The 17,106-nt window shown below is 53.5% G+C and overlaps 1 long non-coding RNA gene across 2 annotated transcripts; it reads right to left on the bottom strand.

Annotated features, from left to right (window-relative positions):
* Positions 1-198: 198 nt before the first annotated feature.
* Positions 199-15,919, bottom strand: Miat (myocardial infarction associated transcript (non-protein coding)). 2 transcript variants are annotated; one of them, NR_003718.2, is made up of 7 exons: positions 15,580-15,919; positions 15,280-15,327; positions 15,026-15,149; positions 11,179-11,327; positions 7,896-8,845; positions 7,554-7,650; positions 199-7,206 (listed from the first exon to the last, which is right to left on the bottom strand). It is a non-coding gene; the product is annotated as a myocardial infarction associated transcript (non-protein coding) (long non-coding RNA). The 2 variants fall into 2 exon arrangements; NR_033657.1 differs by having other exon boundaries at positions 15,026-15,185; positions 15,272-15,327.
* Between the last annotated feature and the right edge of the window lie 1,187 nt (positions 15,920-17,106).

Raw genomic sequence — 17,106 nt, forward strand, 5'->3', positions numbered from 1 at the left:
CTCCCTTCTGTGGGTTTTAGGGATCAAACATGCCATCAGACTTGCCCGCTTGCCATCAGACTTGCAGTGAGCCTTTTTGCCAGCTGAGCCATCTTGCCCCAATCTTGGCTCACCAGCAACTCAGCTCGCCCAGCAACAGAAATCCCACTGATTGATCCTCCCCCCATGACAACCCTCTCCCTTATAAACCAGTCACTCTCCAGTGTGTGTCGGTTTTAATATTGAAATGGCATCTTACACAGAGGCAGCTACAAGCATGAAAACCAAAAGAGCCCGTAATTGTGGCTGGACCCATGGAAGTATCTACATCTTTTAATCTACATCAGGTTTCTAGGGCCCCACGCTCAGTCTCTCCCAGCAGGAACAACATGGAACAGACAACTTTGCTGAGATGGTTATAAAACAATGGGTTCCCTAGACAGATTCCAGAGTGGACAGGACCAGGCTTTCCTCGCTGTCTCCAGCCCCACCCTCGGGGAGGAGCCACCGAGGCTCCTCCCTCCAAGCAGGCTATGAGCTCTTCAGACAAGAGGCCAGTCCCGCTCGCACAGTGTCCTGCTCAAACAAGCCTAAAGTTGAATGGAATTAGGGGGCAGGGGCAGCCCAGATGCAGGCGATTAGAACGAGCCTCAGGGACTCCGTTTTCTCGAGTTATAGCCTCTCTTTTCTCTACCGTCTCTCTCACTCTCTCATGCACACACACACACACACACACACACCATCACCACCATCACTGCCAACACCACCTATCTCCAGATCTTCTGGAGGAGGTGCACACCACCGGGGCCTGTGTTAAGTTTCAAGTTCCTCGTTGTCCCCTCAGTCCCTTACTTTCCGGGGATTTCTCACGATCCCCAGTGAAGGGTGGCACACTATGAACCCCCGCTCCTCTCCAGATGGACCGAAGTGTCTTCCCAGCTACCAGAAGTTCTGGTGGTTTCTATAATGTGGCCAGCGCACAAGGCAAGCTCCTCCCTGCCCCACCTGGGCTGACTCGACCAAGGCAGCCTGAGAACTCTGGCCCTGCCTGCCACCTTCTCTCTCAGATCATATGATGCTAGCTAGACTGGCTGACTGGCAGGCAGGCAGACCCCAGAGATCTGTCTCTATTGTGCAACTGCTGGGGTTACAATTACAGACTATATCTGGTATCCCAAGGAATGAAGTCTGTCTTTTACAGCCAATGAGGCCTGGGGCTTGTCACATATTGAGCTTCTCACTTTATACACCTCCCCATGAATCTTCCAGACTCTTGTTTGGTTGCTCTCTAACCCTAAATCGAGCGTGACTTGTTCCAGCCATGCCCTCCCTGCCTGTCAAGGTTTAGCTGGCATGATCCCCCTTCAGCGAGCCCTCCCTGCCTACCTCGTCTTAGCTCTCCTGATCCCTGCCCCCTTCAGTATCCAGGGCCCACCACACATAATTACAGCCACCAGGGACCAGCTACTGTCCCAAACTGGGACGCTGTCAGGCCTTTTGTGATCAGGCTTCTGCTCAGTTTCCGGAGCAAAGTCCCCTGTGCAGCCTTTCTCAGGGCATTGTTGGTGAAATGTGGAAGATTGGCCATGAGAGGGCAGCAGCGAGTACGTACAAGCCGTACCTGGAGGTAAACCCACGTTCCTACGGGGTCTCTCCATTTCCTCCGTGGCTCAGGTCCCTCCGTAGACTCTCTGGCATCTCTACAGTCAGTCCTAAGCCCGTGGGTAAGCAGTTCTCACAGCACCAACAGATCAGGCAGCCTGTCCTTGAACCTCCAGCCTTCTAAGCTCTGGCTTCCAGATCACTCTGTGAAACATGCTCTCTTCTCTTGCCCACTTCAATCTGGTGTCACCCTCAGCTCCACAAGGGTCCTATGGCCTCATGGCTTTCTGCCGCTGCTTCCAGAGGACTTCCCCTTGCCTTAAGGGTTCCTAACTCCCTGCCAGCCACACTCCCTGCCCTCTGCACACCTACCCTGTGTAAAAGATCTGCCTTAGAAGACTTGAAGGTAAAGGTCGAACTATTTTACTCTAGGGTGTAAGCGATGGAGAATGTATTTCTATCTGGAGTTTGACGTTGTCATAGGGCCAAAACTCCGTAAGTCTCCTAAACAAAGACTCAAGGGAGGCCATGACCTTGTGCTCAATGAGTCCATAGGTAACAAATTGGGCCCACCAGACAGGTGTCTTAGGCTCCTATATGAGCTAAGAACTGCTTGCAAGAACTGACGCTGTAGTTTACAGGAGCTAACGGCCAATGTAGATTGTAAGGCTATATTGGATGGAGCCAGTGGCCACACCCATGGAAGGTTAGCTGTAAGTCTGGTCCCACCAAAATGCTCAGTAGACAGTATCCTTTCTTCTGGGCTGAGCCACACCCCAGCCCGGTTAGCACTTTGATTGACATTTGGAAGTTCTGACCCAGACCGGTCACGTGTCTACTCTCACTAGCTACATCCTCCCCATAGCAACCAAGCTCAGCACCTCCGCCCATCCCTCGCCAGCCACGCCGCCATCATCCAAGCCGTTAGTGGTAACAGGGAGAGGAGTATGAGACCTGTTAGTCAGAGAGAAATCCACAGCCATTCATTTCTGCCGGAAGGAACAGACCAGAAAGGCAAACATTAGTCCAGAGGAAAGGGTGGTTGGTTTAAAGGAGCCTGGAGCCCCGCGGGTGGGCGGGGCTGGCTGCTAGTGGTCAGCCCCTGGGGCAGCCAGGGAAAGGCAGGGATTAGCTGGGGGAGAGCTAGAGTTAGTGCAAAAGAGCCAGAGGTTAGCCCAGAGAGGCCATGAGCCTACTGGAGGTGAGGCATGAAATCACCCCCAGGTGTGGCCCTGGCTTAGCAGCTGGCGGGCTCTGGGGGAGGCTGGCTGGGGCAGGGGCATGGATATAAACCGAACAAGGAGCTGGGGTGACTTCCCATCCGCCTGTGGGCTTCTAAGATTCACTTCCTGGCACCCATTTGCCCCTCCCATAAGCCCTAAGGGCCCGTAGAGACGCTTCCCGACTGTGCATCAGGACAACTGGCAGCCTGTCCTCTCTAAGTGTGGAGAGAGTGTTTCTAAACACTTCCTGAGGGAAAAAAATATCCTCACACCTACTTCCTGTGTGAAAAATGATCCCAAATAGACTTCCAGTTTGAGATTTCCGCCTCTCTCAGTGGGAAAGGCCTGGCTAGTTGACCGCCTATTTGGAGAACCTTCTTACTGGTCATCGGCCATCTCTTCTCAGGCTGAGAGAAAGGCCCTCTTACAAACTTCCTGATGCCCTCTCTCCTCGGGCTTCTCTGCGCTGTGGTGTTTCAGGGAAATGGCCCCTCACATGTTTCCTGCTTAGGAAACATGTTTATAGCTCCCAGGTAGGGCTTTGGGTTCAGACACACACTTTGAGCTCCTGTACAAGATGGCCAGCCCCTGATGTTCCTACCCCTCTCTCCCTGCCCTAAATCACAGAGGGCCCCAGCTAGGTAGGGCCCAGAATTGCCAATTCTAGAGCCACGGGCACCACAATGGTTCCCACGAGGTCCCCTGGTCCCATCCACTCCTGGTGGCAACCAGACTTGTGCACAGAGGAGAGAGGTCATGCTCGGAGCCCAGCGTCCCACGTCCACAGGACAGCCTCCTCCTCCTCCTCCTCTGGGCGTCACTAAATACGGCTGTCCCCTGCCTCAGATCTGGCCTGGACAGCCTGGGGACATCTGCTTGCCAAAAGGAGGGACCAGCCCCCAGGAAGCCCAGAGCTCGGCAGGGCTGGGTTAGTAAGAAGAGAAACCAGTTAGTAGGGCCGGGTTAGTAGCACAGCATCAGCAGACACACACAGGAGCCACTAGAGAGAAGAAGGCAGCGGGGTGGCCGTTAGTTAAGGGGCAGCAGGGTGCAGAGTGGGGTGCCCCGGGGTTAGACAATTAGTAATCAAAAGAGCTGCCTATGGGAGAGAAAGCTGGCAAGAGGGGAGAAAGGGAAGAGACGTTAAAGGACTCAAAGCACATGTCTGCCCCAGGTAGAAGGGTCTGTGTGCAGAACACCCGAGATCAGAGAATGGGCGTACCACCGAGTCCCCCGAGGCCCGCCCTCAGCGTGTCTTATTCCATTTTGAAGTCCCTGCCATGCGGCAACACCTCGGTCACCTCACCACGGGCATCAAGGGAAGTAGAAGGGTCCCGTTCCGCCAGCAGGGAGCGGCAGAGTTGGTGAGTCTCTTAGCATACCCTGTCCCGCAGGATGGGTCTGCACATAGATCCCAGCCCCCAGGCAGGGCCTTCCTGAGCCTTGTCCGCGTCCCAGCCTCTGGGAAGGCCCCTGGCCTGCAGAGTTAGTAGGGTTTGGCTGCTGCGGGGTTAGTAGGACATGCTCGGGCCAGGTTAGTGGATTAGTCGGTTGACAGAAGGCCAGGCATCTCGTCGCGTGCCACAGCGTCCTGGCCGAGCCCTGGGTTGGTTAGTAGGTTAATCACACCATGCAGCCTTCCCCTTTCAACCCCCCTCCGGCCCTCTGCCTCCCCACCACAGGCCTCCTGTCCCCACCAGCGTGGGCATGGGGCCTGACCTGGGCAGGGGGTCTGCCTCTATATCCCATCAACACCCACCGTAGGAACCCCATACTGGAAGCCCAGAGCTTCCGTTTCTAGGCTGTGGGTCTTGGAGCTCCACAGACACTTCAGATCTGCTAAAAATGTACCCAGCTTGTCCTCAGTGCAAACCCCCTGCCTGGTTGTGGCCAGCCTCTTCCCAGAAGGATCTCCTCATATGCTTGTGCGTGTGCGCACCAGCACACACACACACACACACACACCAGCATCTCACTACCAACCCCAACCCCCCAGAGCTGCTGCCCTTGAAAATGAACATCTCTTCCATCACCAACTCCCGGGTCTCTGGCTGCTCCCACCACTGGCCTCCTCTACAAAGAAAGAACTGCAAGGAACCTAGCCTGAGTCCTAAAGCAAAGTTTGGACTCCCCTAAGCCCCACCCCTCCAGCTTCTCTTTCCTCCCAGGCGACAATAGGACACCTGAGCGCACTTCTAAAGCCTAATGCTGTCTCCCAGCATTCTATATGTTTGGTAAGAAAATAATTCTGTAGCCAGCAAAGACAGATAATATCTCATCCTTCCGTCCCAGCCTGAGTGTCTGAGGTGCCCATTAGCACTTTGAGGCTCTGAAAAGTCCTACCCTGTATTTGACCTATTTGAATTTTGCTTTAATTTCTTTCCAAAAGCACTCAGTCAAGCCATACCTTTCTCATCCTCCAACGTCCCAGTGGGGGTCAGCCTGACTAGGAAGTCACTTCCTCCCTCGTGCCAGAGCTGGCCTCTCTTGACTGCCTATTGTCTAATTCTTCCTGGACACAGCTTCTCTCTGATGACTACAAAGTTGTAAATGTCTGAGGTGTGGTTGCATAGCACCTGTATTTCCCAAGATGGCTACACAAATAAAAGAACCATGGTGGGATCCATGGTCTAGCAGGAAACAAGGTTCATCTCCTTCTGGAAAACATGGTAAGCTACAACAGAAACCAAAGGTGGCCACTGCTCCAGACTGGTCAGCAAGGCAGACCTGAGTGGCCCAGCCAGAAATGCCTCTGGATCAGACTGTATCCAACCCAGATGAACCCTCACCTAAACTCCCTACACTCCCACTGAACAGAACTGTATGGTGCATCTGCTGAGTGCCCAGCACTGAGTCAGGCACAGGTCTGCCTGAGAGCTGCCTAGGCCACCAAGAGAGCATATGGTCCACATGACATGTGGAAATCAAAGCTGGTAGAGACAAGGGGGCTTGTAGAGGGTACCCTGAGACCTGAGCTGGCTCTGTACTGGCTGCAGCCACCGTGTATGTCCCTAAGACAACTGGCACAATGCCAGCAACCCTGTACCCATCTTATGTTTGTCTGTTCCTTCCTATGTGAGGAACTCTGAAGGGGAGACTAGCTGCTCATGTCTGTGAGACCACCCTGTCAGAGTCCCCCCCTCCCCCGAGAGGCACAGGCTGAATCTCTAGGCCCTCTGTGAAGGCACAGAGAGACAAGACCACCGAGCTCAGATGAGGTCATTCGTAAGCCTGGGTCCTGAAATGGCAAGGCTGTCATGGACAAATCCCTGGAGCCTCGCTCACTCACTCTGGACACAGAGAAAGACCCCGTGAAGACATAAGCTACCGCTGGCACCTTGGTCTTGTTTTGCCAGCCTCAAGTCCTGTGGTGTGAGTCTCTGGGGCTGAGCACCACAGGCCAGGACGCAGAATAAGCAACTGCCCCACCCCTACCCCAGTCAAGGGATTCCTGTTTCTAGACTGTCCCAAGGAAGGCCATACAGTGCTCCGTTGCTGGTTGTAGACCCTCCTCCAGGGCTATGACAAGAGGCGAAGAACGGACAGGTTATACTGGGCACTGGGCCCTGAGGAGGGAGTATGTGCCAGCCTCTGTCCCTCTGCAGCTATGCAATATGGATTGGGGTACAGGCTGGGCACTCCCATGTCCTGGGCAAAGCCTTTGTAACTGACTGGGTGCAGCCCATTCTCCAGTGACTAGAGGAAGCTGGGGCTATGGTTCTGCCTGTGAACCTCCCTACTAGGTCTCCTTATCTTAGACTGCCCCCTTTCTCTTTCCAAGGTTCCTTCCTGTGCTGAATAGCACAGGGGCTAGCCAGGCTCCTCCCAGACCAGGACTGGCTGGCTGTCCTCTTCCCACAACCAGCAGGGAGCTAAGCCTCACCCCAGGAAACACCCAAACAGACTCATCACTCAAGCAGCAAACAGACAAAAAAAGAAAAGGAATGGAAACGGAAAAAAGAAAGAAAGAAAGAAAAACAGACAAAGACAGACATTGGACTCCTCCCCATCAGCTCCTCCTCTGAGCCTATAGAGTCCCTGCCCTACCCACAGGTCCTTTGAGACACCACCCTGTGGCCAGGAGGGGGCCTAGCTCCACCCCATTTCCAGAGACTGGAGGATTCCAGTCCACATGGGATGAAAAGAGGCCTCCGGTGCCCCCCCCCATTCTAAGCTGCAGCCTCCCCCCAACCCCCTGGAGCTGTCCATGAAAGACAGGGTGACTCCTAAGTAGTACATCTTCCAGGAATGGCTCTTCTTCGGGGGGTGGAGGGTCCATCTCAGGTACTGGGAAGGATAGGGTCTTCAGGGAGACAGGTTGCTCCCCAGTTCCAGGAGGTCAGAATCCAAGGGATCTCCAGGGCTCCAAGACAGATCAGGGTCTGGAGATGTGCAGAGCTGTCTGGGAGAGGCACAAGGAAAGAAGGTGAGGGCGCCCCAGATGCCCTTAGTCTATGTCCTGGGCTCCCAACATACAAACATACACATGGGGCAGGAAGCACAGCTTGGGACACAAATCTGTCAGAATAAATTTAGACAGGAAGTGGTAAAGGAACCAAGAGGCGGGGTTCACTCAAAAGATCAGCACAAAGCCAATGTCAGGTGGCCCAGAGTGACCGCAAGAGGCCAGCGTCCGAGAAGGGGTGGAGTGGACTCAGGAGGAGTCCCCAGTGGCTTCAGCTGAGACCCTGTGTACACACACCCCCACCCCACACACAGACACGGCACCCCACAGGACCGAGAGCTCACCCGCTTGCTGAGCTGTAGTGATGCATTGTCGTACTTGAAGATCACAGAGGGTGGGCCATCTCTCTGGCGTTCACCCCTGGACACCCAGCAGTACCACCTTAAAGATCAGGTTCATATCTGTGTGAGATGACGACCCCTTCCCCTGAGAGCCTCCACTGGAGGGGGTTCAGATTGTTCTTATACTCCCTTACTGACGCCATGCACAGCAAACCTTCTGCTTCAGGTCCCCTCCCACCCCACCCCCCAGGGCTCCTCAGAGACAGAAGGGCTCTGGTCATGGGAGGGAATATGAGACAGAGGACCAACCACCCTCCTAAAAGGAAGCATACTTCTCACCCTTACCTGACATCATTACATCATCGACATCATGGAAGGCCTAGCTCCTAGCTCCTCCTCCACACAGACATCACTGGATGACTCTGGAAGACAGAAGAGCTACCCCCCCCCACACACACACACACACAAGATGCACCCCAGGAGATGACCTTGCACAAGCCCTGCCTTGGCTCAGGAGCCATTTGCCTCCTCCTCCTCCTCCTCTGTCACCTAGAGCATTGTGGGTTCTTGTGTGACCCAGAAAAACTCAAAGTAAACTGGGCAGATAGGGGACAACAGGGTGAGCAGTGCTGACAGAGGGGGATCTAGAACTCTAAGCTTAGAACTGTCCCGGCTGCTGGAAGCCTGTGCCTCTCTCTGATCCCTGCCCTGTCCCACAAGGGAACTATAGTGGCCATTCAAGGCATGGTTGAGAAATGAAAGCAGCCCTCTGCCCACCTCAGTCCCCTCCTTCCTGTGACTCCCACAACAAAAAAACAGGTGGCCAAAGTGTGCAGAGCTTGTGTGGACCACTGCAAGTCACCAGGGTGGTGGAAGAGAGAAGGGAGTGCCTGCATTCCACACCAGGACTCAGGTTTGCTCTTTCCTGACAGTCATGCTACATCTGTCCTCCAAACCCCGAGCCAAGGAAGGTGAGACATCTCATAGCTGCTCTTAGAGCCTACTGTCCCAGGATCCTGGAGGATCCTGAGTGGAGGAACCCTGAGGAGGTCCCCCTGTGTCTGCAAGACCCAGGAGCCTGTTCAAGCTTACAAATGACATCTTCAAGAGCCAGAGTCACAGGACGGCCATCCTCCCTCCCGTTGGGGATTCCAGAGCTGACCCTTTCTCACACGCACCAGCAGAGAGCAGGCAGGCTGGTGAAATGATACTTATCTGCAAGGCTGCTTTGCAGGCTAGTCGTGACCTTTCCCAAATCTCTCCACTCTTCCACCACCTGGGAACCAGCAGGAACTCTGTGAACAAACCCACAGTGACCCCGTCACAGCGTGCACTGAATCCTGGTCATTGTGAGGACAGTGGAGGTTTCCAGGGAACCCTAGTTCCAGAGTCAGGCTGATTCAGTCTCATAGTGTAGAGAGAAAGCTGTGGGTTTGGGAGCAATAAAAACTAGGGTGAGGCTGTGGCTCTCCAACCCCACAGGCACATCACCTGTGACTCTGAGCCGTTATTCTGGAAACTTAGCCAATTAATTGGTGACTTGAATCCAGAAACCCAGGCCCGTGTCTTAGACAGGGTTTCTATTCCTACATAAAACATCATGACCAAGAAGCAAGTTGGGGAGGAAAGGGTTTATTCAGCTTACACTTCCACATTGCTGTTCATCACCAAAGGAAGTCAGGACAGGAACTCACACAGGGCAGAAACCTGGAGGCAGGAGCTGATGCAGAGGCCATGGAGGGGTGCTGCTTACTGGCTTGCTCTTCATGGCTTGCTCAGCCTGTTTTTTTTTTGTTTTGTTTTGTTTTTTGTTTTTTTGGTTTTTCAAGACAGGGTTTCTCTGTTTAGCCCTGCCTGGCTGTCCTGGAACTCACTCTGTAGACCTGGCTGGTGGAACTCAGAGATCCGCCTACCTCTGCCTCCCAAGTGCTGGGATTAAAAGCGTGCACCACCACTGCCGGGCTCAGCTCAGCTCAGCTTGCTTTCTTATAGAACTCAGTACCACCAGCCCAGGGATGGCTCCACCCACAATGGGCTAGGACCTCCCCCATTGATCACTAATTGAGAAAATGCCTTACAGCTGGATCTCATGGAGGCATTTCCTCAACAGAGTCTCCTTTCTCTGTGACAACTCCAGCTTGTGTCAAGGTGACACACAAAACCAGCCAGTGCAGCCCCTCAGCAGAAACACAGGCTGCGTTTATACTCAGCCATCATACAACCCTGATGGAGACACACCCCAGGTAGGAAATATGGGTCAAATTAAAATCCCAAAGGAACAGATGAGATGTACCACCACACAGTGGCATCAACTGGGCTGTAAAAAGGATCTGGTGATTGACAGACCCTGGACAAACCACACAGGCCGTGCTAAGAAAAGCCAGACCCAGAACTGGGTGTGGTGGTGCACTTCTGGAATCCCAGCTTTAGGGAGGTTGAGACAGGAGGGTCATGAGTTCAAGGCCAGCCTGGATTGAATGGTGAGATTGCTATTCTCTCTCTCTCTCTCTCTCTCTCTCTCTCTCTCTCTCTCTCTCTCCCCTAAGAAGATGAGTAGTGGGTGTGGCCAAAGTTTATACAAAATGTCCAGAAAAGGACAATGAGGAGTAATACAAAGTATCTTATGGGTCACCTTGGCTTGGTGTGGAATAGGAATGGATTCCCAGGCTTGGGCAATCTCATGGGAGCAATTGACATGCAACAATGTCATTAAACAGAACTGCAGGGCCTGGTGACTGTAATCAAAATCTCTGGGCTGTACCCTTGAAACAGGAGTGTGGCACTGTGTTTAAGCTGTACAAGAAAGGGCTGGGTTACTGAGAAAGAGCAGGACCAAGGGGCACACTCCTGATCTACAGCGGGGTCACAGCCACTGGCCATCTGAAGGCTGAGCCTAGGAGGGGACCCATAGGCAAGAGACACTCAGGCATTTCTTTTGCTTTTGGGTTGTTTTTAAACTTTTAAACACGTTTATGAGTATGAGTGTTTTGCCTGCATGTATGTCTGTGTACCCTGTGTGTTCAGTGTCTAAGAAGGTCAGAAGAGGGAGGGAGGGTCAGATCTCCTGAAAATGAAGTTAGAGACAGTGGCAAGCCACCATCTGGGTGCTACAAATCAAACCCAGATCCTCTGCAAAAGCAGCCGGTGCTCTGAATCACTGAGCCATCCCTCTAGCCCCTGGTTTTTGACTTCTTACTGTTTGTCTATTGCTTGCTTGTTTTGAGACAGAGCCTCAAATAGCCTGGGCTGGCTTCAAGCTCACAATGTAGCCAGGGTTAACTTTGAACTTCTGGGATTGCAGGCTGGAGGTACCACATCCGGCTCCTGTTGTGCTGGGGCTTAAAACCCCAGGCTTTCTGAATGCTCGGTGAACACTCTACCTGTGCCAAGCACATTATTTTGTACCCTAATTTAAAAAACAAGCTAATCACACATCTGTGGGGATTGTTTTCTACAAAAAATATGTATGCATGATGAAAAGACCAGAGCTAGGAAGCTCATGGTCAGAAGCTGTGAGGACTGTGGACCTGGCTGGTGGCTCTGCCCCACCCCCCAAAAGCCAAGACCAGGAGCCCCTTTGGAAACTTGGGCAAAAGACTAACACCCATGAGACATAGATCTCTCCTACCTTGAGGCTCAGAAGGCTCAGTCCCTGTGTTGAGACAGAGCCAACTTGGTAACAATGTTGGCCTCCACCGCCCGGCTCCCTGCTTTGCCCCCAGGTACCACTGAGACAGATCAGCCATGTCCGTGTGATGAGAACAGACGGAATTCCAGCTATCACAGAGAGAAAGACAGGAATGAAAGGTGGGTATCCAGGACCAGCCAAACCTTGGCATCACCACAACAGAGCTCCTCAGAGAGCCCTGAGAAGGGCACAGGCACGGAGCCCAGAGAAACCCATCATGACTTTGCACCTTGGATTTGTCTTTCTTTTTTGAGACAGGGTCCTACTGTGTAGCCCAAGCTGGCCTCTAACTCAGACTCCCCTCAAACTTGAGGTGGTCCTTTCTCAGTCTCCCAAGTGCTGAGCTGAGCCTCAGTCCCCTGTCCATGGAATGAGTGTGGCATTGTTTTCACTATGAGTGTTACGTGAGGTGACAGGACAGGCCATCAACACTCATACCATCGACTAGGTGGTGTGGTGGTTGACTATACAGCACACTCACACCGCCCAAGAAATCACATGATTCCATTCTTGTAACAGTGAAGAGCTGCCAGGGAGATGGCGGAGGGCTCCTCTTGAGGTCCCTGGAGTTGCTCTTTCTGCCCGACCTGGGGATAAAATCTCTGCTCACGTCTCGGAGGCAGACAAGAGCCGCTGGCACAAACTGTTTCAGGAGGCTCTGGTGCTCAGAGCTCCAGAACCCCCAGGAATGCAAGTGTCAAGATCGGCAGGGCACTTGAGCACTCGGGCAGGAGACAGAGCACAGAAGAGGACACATTGGGGCCAGAGAAAAGCAAAAGGCAGGAGAAGGGAAGCCAGCTAAAACCATCTGGGTTGTGGTCCCCATTCTATAGAGGAAACTGGGGCTCTGGATACAGAAGGGGGATGAGAAAGACCCACAGACGCTGCAGACATCCGAACATTTAACGTGCGTCAGGGTCAGCTTACTGCAGCTGCATTCATAGCCCCCAAACGACTCGTTAAGTCCCTTTTAAGGGACAGGTGGCACTTTAAGGGACAGGTGGCAGCGTGTCACTCAGAGGAACAGGTTAGATCCAGGTTTGAAACCTGACTACGGTCTAAATTGATGGATGTGACCTTTGTCTCTATTTTCTCGCCCCATTGATATCTAAGTGCAAGGTTTTTTTTTTTCTTTTTTCCCTCTTAGAGGGAGAGAGAGAGAGAGAGAGAGAGAGAGAGAGAGAGAGAGAGAGAGAGAGAGAAAGGATCCCGTGTAGCCCAGACTGGCCTAGAACTTGCTAGGATGACTGTGAACTCCTCCACCCAGCTCCCAGCTTTGCACAATTTATCTTCCTTACACCGGGATAAGCTGGGGTTTGTTTTTATTGTCTCCTATGCCTCAGGGACACATGGTCAAAACTCTCATTCCCCTTGGCTCCTCCAGAGGGGCCACCTGGCACCAAGAGGAAGAGGGGACACCTGCCCCATCAGTGCAGAAAAGAATGAGAGACAGATGTCACCCTCAGCCAGCTGGTGCCTCAGAACCCTGACTATTGTTTCTCAGAGGGACAAATGAGCCAGGCCTCAAAAGCGGGGGTGAGGGTCCCCTGGGAACAGAGGCCTGAGCCGCAAGCTATTCACCGGCCCATTGAACCTGCACAAAAGGCCGGGTGCCCCAGAGGCGTACTGTCCCAACAGCAGAAGGTCACCCAGAAGGGTAGCACTGTCCAGAGGCACACAGCCAGACTAAGACAGGTACCACACGAGTGAGCTGGCCCAGCAAGTGTGTTACAGGGTCTGCCCTCAATAAGGTGGCTGACCCTGGTTCACAGCCAACAGCCCTCCACCCCCAAGAACATGGCCCCACTCTACAGCTGAAGAAACTGAGGCTGGAAAGAGCCTGACTTTGATATGGCAGGTAGGATTGACACAGAGACCTATGCTCTCAGCCCTCTCTCTCTCTACCACAACTCCAATGAGTAAATTTGAGGAGGTTTTGGTGTGGGCTGGGCCAGGGGAAAGCAATCTACCACAGAATAGGTTGATGGGGCGGGGGGCGGAGGAGGCAGCAGGAGGGAAGTCTCCCGTGAAGCCCTACCACCACAGTGAGCCTAGCGCTTTGTGAAAATTTAGTTTTCTCTTATTTCTGTCTTTTCCAAAGCTGCACAATTCTTGCTCTTATTAAATTTAGGAAGGTGGATTTCAAGGGGGGGAAATGTACCAAAATTATAAATTTTAAAAATTGAGGTAGAGTGCCATGATGTAGCCCAGGTTGGCCTTAAATGTATAATCCTTACCCAGGTACAGTGGGTGATTATAAGCATTCTTTTAATCCCAGTGCTTAGAAGGCAGATGCAGAACTCTGTGAGTTCCAGGCCATCCTGGAAACATAGTAAGATCCTACCAAAAAACAAAACAAAACAAAACAAAACAACAAAAAACTCCTGTCTCAGCTTCCCAAGTGTTGATGTCATCTCAAGATGACAGGGGTGAGCAGCCAGCCTAGCTTTTGCATGGTCTCCCTCCTTCCCTATATTCATCCCTTCTGCCCTCTTTCTCCCTCTCTCTTTTTGTTTCTTACACAGGGCCTCACTATACAGCCCTGACTGCCTTAAAACGCACTTTGGTAGCCTAGGCTATTCTCAATCTTGCCATCCTCCTGCCTCACACCACCAAACCCTGAGACTGCAAGGACCATGCCTGACCAACACTCATTTTTCTATGGATGTTAAAAGAGATTGTCTTCAACCGACTGGAAAAGCTCTTTGGGACGCTGAAAATGTCAAATGTACACCAACACACACACACACACACACACACACACACACACACACACACACCGTTATGGGGTGAGAAGATGGTAGGCTAAATTTTCTGCAAGGTCAGCGTAGGGCAGACCTCAGACCCATTCTCAACCGCAAAGGATATAAAAAGACAGATTTAGGGTGTGCAGAAGTTAAAGTTGTTAACCCAGAATTCTTTCAATAGGGTAGGGTGAGTTCAGTGTTTTCTCACAGCATGGAGCAGATGGGGTAGCGCCAGGAACCCATTTGCCCCGCTTCTGAAGCTGGGGTTGGGGGCAGTTCTCTGGCCCAGGGGACACCCTCCCCCCAACCCCCATTCCACCCCCAATCCCCGCTCCAGGATCAGGAGCGATTCTGAGCACCTCCAGATGTGCAGCCCCGCCCTAGATGTGCTGACGCAGCGCGGGGCCACGTGGCGGGACATTGGCTCACTTGAGGGGAGCCCCGGGAGTGTGGGGTTACTCATCCTTGCCCGTCGCACTCCACACCCGGAGACGCCTCCTGGAAAGAGCGCTCTGGGGAGGCAGCAAGGCTGCGCCCAGCTCAGCGCAACGCTGGCGCCGAGAAAAACAAACCGGCTTCCAGCTTCCAGCAAGTTCTCTCTCTGCCCTCGATCCCTTAGCCCCTCCCTGCAGCAGGTGGGGGCGTTTTCCTGGCGCGACTCCTCTCCGCAGTGGGGTGTGAGCGCCAGCGATCCCCGACGCCTGGAGGCCTGTGCTCGGGAGACTGGGACGAGAGTGGGGAGGCAGGGGTCCCCGGAATCCCTCTGTCCAAGAAATAATCTCGTTCGCGTCCTAGATGAAAGAGGTCTAGACCTTTCCCTCTCAAACCCCCAGCTTCTGCAGAGAGTAGTGTCTCAGAGCCCAGGAGGGTTGAGAAACCGAGCTAGTGAGTTCTAGGGTCACCCCCACACCGTTTTAGAGATGCCATGTGGGCTTCAGAGTCCGTCGTGTCAAACTCAAAAATCTTTGGCTGAGTGACCTTGGACAGGCCGCTAAACCTCTCTGGACCTCCTTTTTCTCGTCTTTAAAATGGGTTCTTACCACCTCGCAGGACTGTTGTGCCAAAGCAGTGACTCCCCAAGGATATGCAAACAGCATCCAGAGCGACGTCGCGATGAGAGTGCAGAGATGCCCTGGGTTTGAGGCTGCGCTGGACGCCCCAGGTCTGGGATAAGGCCCATAAGTGGAGGAATGGTAAGGGCTGGGCGTGTGGAGGAAGGGAGTCAGAGAAACCACCCGCTACCCCACCCTCCATGCCTGGGCGCAGTCCCTATCCCAGAGAGTTACCTGCTAACCTTGTGGGTTGGTGTTGTACCGGAGTCCCCACGCCCATGTGCATCTAGCTGTGGGGGAAGGGAAGGGTCTTTGTTCCCCCTCAGACCGTGACTACCAGACCCTGAGCATCCTCTGTGTTTCCATCCCCATGGTCCATCCACTGGACCCTCACATCTGGTCATTGCGGGTTTGGAGCCCCGTCACCCACTCAGCGCGGGCCACCATTGCCCTGGGACTGTGGGACACCCCACCCCCACCCCGTTGCCCTCCCGAGGATCAGGTGCGCACGGCGGGGAGTGAGAATGGCGACCCCGGCTTACCTCGGCTCCTCCTCGCTCCTGCGGCTGGAGTGCAAAGGGCTCTTTGTGCCCAGCTCTTAACAGAACTGGGGGAGTCCTCCCAAGCGCCTCCCCTCGCAAACTCCTCCCCGCTCTGGTCCGCAGCCTCCCTCCCTACGGCCCCCCAGCGCAACCGGCGTCGTCTTCGCGTTTACTGCAGCGCCCATGAAATTTTAATGCAGGAGCGGCTGGCGGGCGGAGTTGCCGCACCCGGCCTCGGGCGTGGGGGTGGGGTGGGGCACACGAACAAGCACCCATCTTGCGGACCAGGACTCAAGCAAAGAGATGTGGGGTGCACATCTCTCCCGCGCCTCACAAAGGGGCTACTGCGAGCCTCAGCCTCAGCATCCCCCCCCTGCGGCGCTGCCATAGCAACGCTGGCCAGTGGAGAGGCGCGCGACGGTCGGAGGCGCGATCGCGGACCTGGCGCCTAAGCGAGAAGCACTGCCTAGAATCCCAGAAGAGGACCCGGTATCCGTGCTTGGCTCTCAGGGCCGGGGCGTGGTTGCCGAGGAACTCTGTTAGGAAGAGTCCTGGTCAGGGCGGCGGCAAGATTCGAACCCAAGTCTGTGGCAGAGGTCTCTAATTTTGGCATCTGCTCTGCCTGCACTCCTTGGCACCATCACGAGCTTTACAGGGATGCTAAAGAGTCGCTAAAAACCTTGGTTCTGTGATGCTCCAGACCAGCGCCATCCACACCTTTGAGACCATGATGTAATTGTCATCTTCTAAGCCCCAATATAGTGCCGCTGGATCAAAACTTGTGAAATGGGACCACCAGTGCCTCTTCCAGTTGAGGAACCCCTGTGCTAGAACATTCCACCTACTAGTCCTCAGCTTAAATTTCAGCTCGGATCACGCCCTTGACCAGATGTGGCCGTATGGGCATGGGTGTTTCCCCAAACTGGTTCTCTATTCTCTTCCAGTCAGCGGGTTAAGTAGGGGAGAGGCACCCAGCATAAGATGGCCCTTGGGCCCCAAGCTGTTCTCTTCAATAAGCTAGCTCACCTTTTGGGATTTTGTTTGTTTTGTTTTGTTTGTTTGTTAAACTTTTTTTTTTCTTTTTTCCCCCTTCCCTTTCTCCCTCTTGCTCTGGCTCGGCTCCTTCCGGCCCCTGCTCTTTCCAGCCCATAGGTTTTTTTTTTTTTTTATTTGTTTCTCATTACAGATGGTTGTGAGCCACCATGTGGTCGCTGGGATTTGAACTCAGGACCTCTGGAAGACCAGTCAGTGCTCTTAACCACTGAGCCATCTCACAAACCCACCTTTCATTTCTTTTTTTTTTTAAATAAATTAAAACACTTATTTAGTATGATTGGGTGGGCACGCCGTCCACAGTGGGCCTCAGAGGACAACAGAATGGGCTCTCTCACCTCCCACCATGTAAATCCAGGGGGTGGAACTCAGTTGAGGTCAAGCTTGCCAGCATGAGATCTCCCTGGCATGCCCTCACTGCTCACATACAGAGGTGGGGAGGAGGAGGAGGGGGGAGAGGAGGGGACGGGGAGG

Source organism: Mus musculus, chromosome 5 (assembly GCF_000001635.26).
Source record: "Mus musculus strain C57BL/6J chromosome 5, GRCm38.p6 C57BL/6J".
Lineage (NCBI taxonomy): Eukaryota > Metazoa > Chordata > Mammalia > Rodentia > Muridae > Mus > Mus musculus.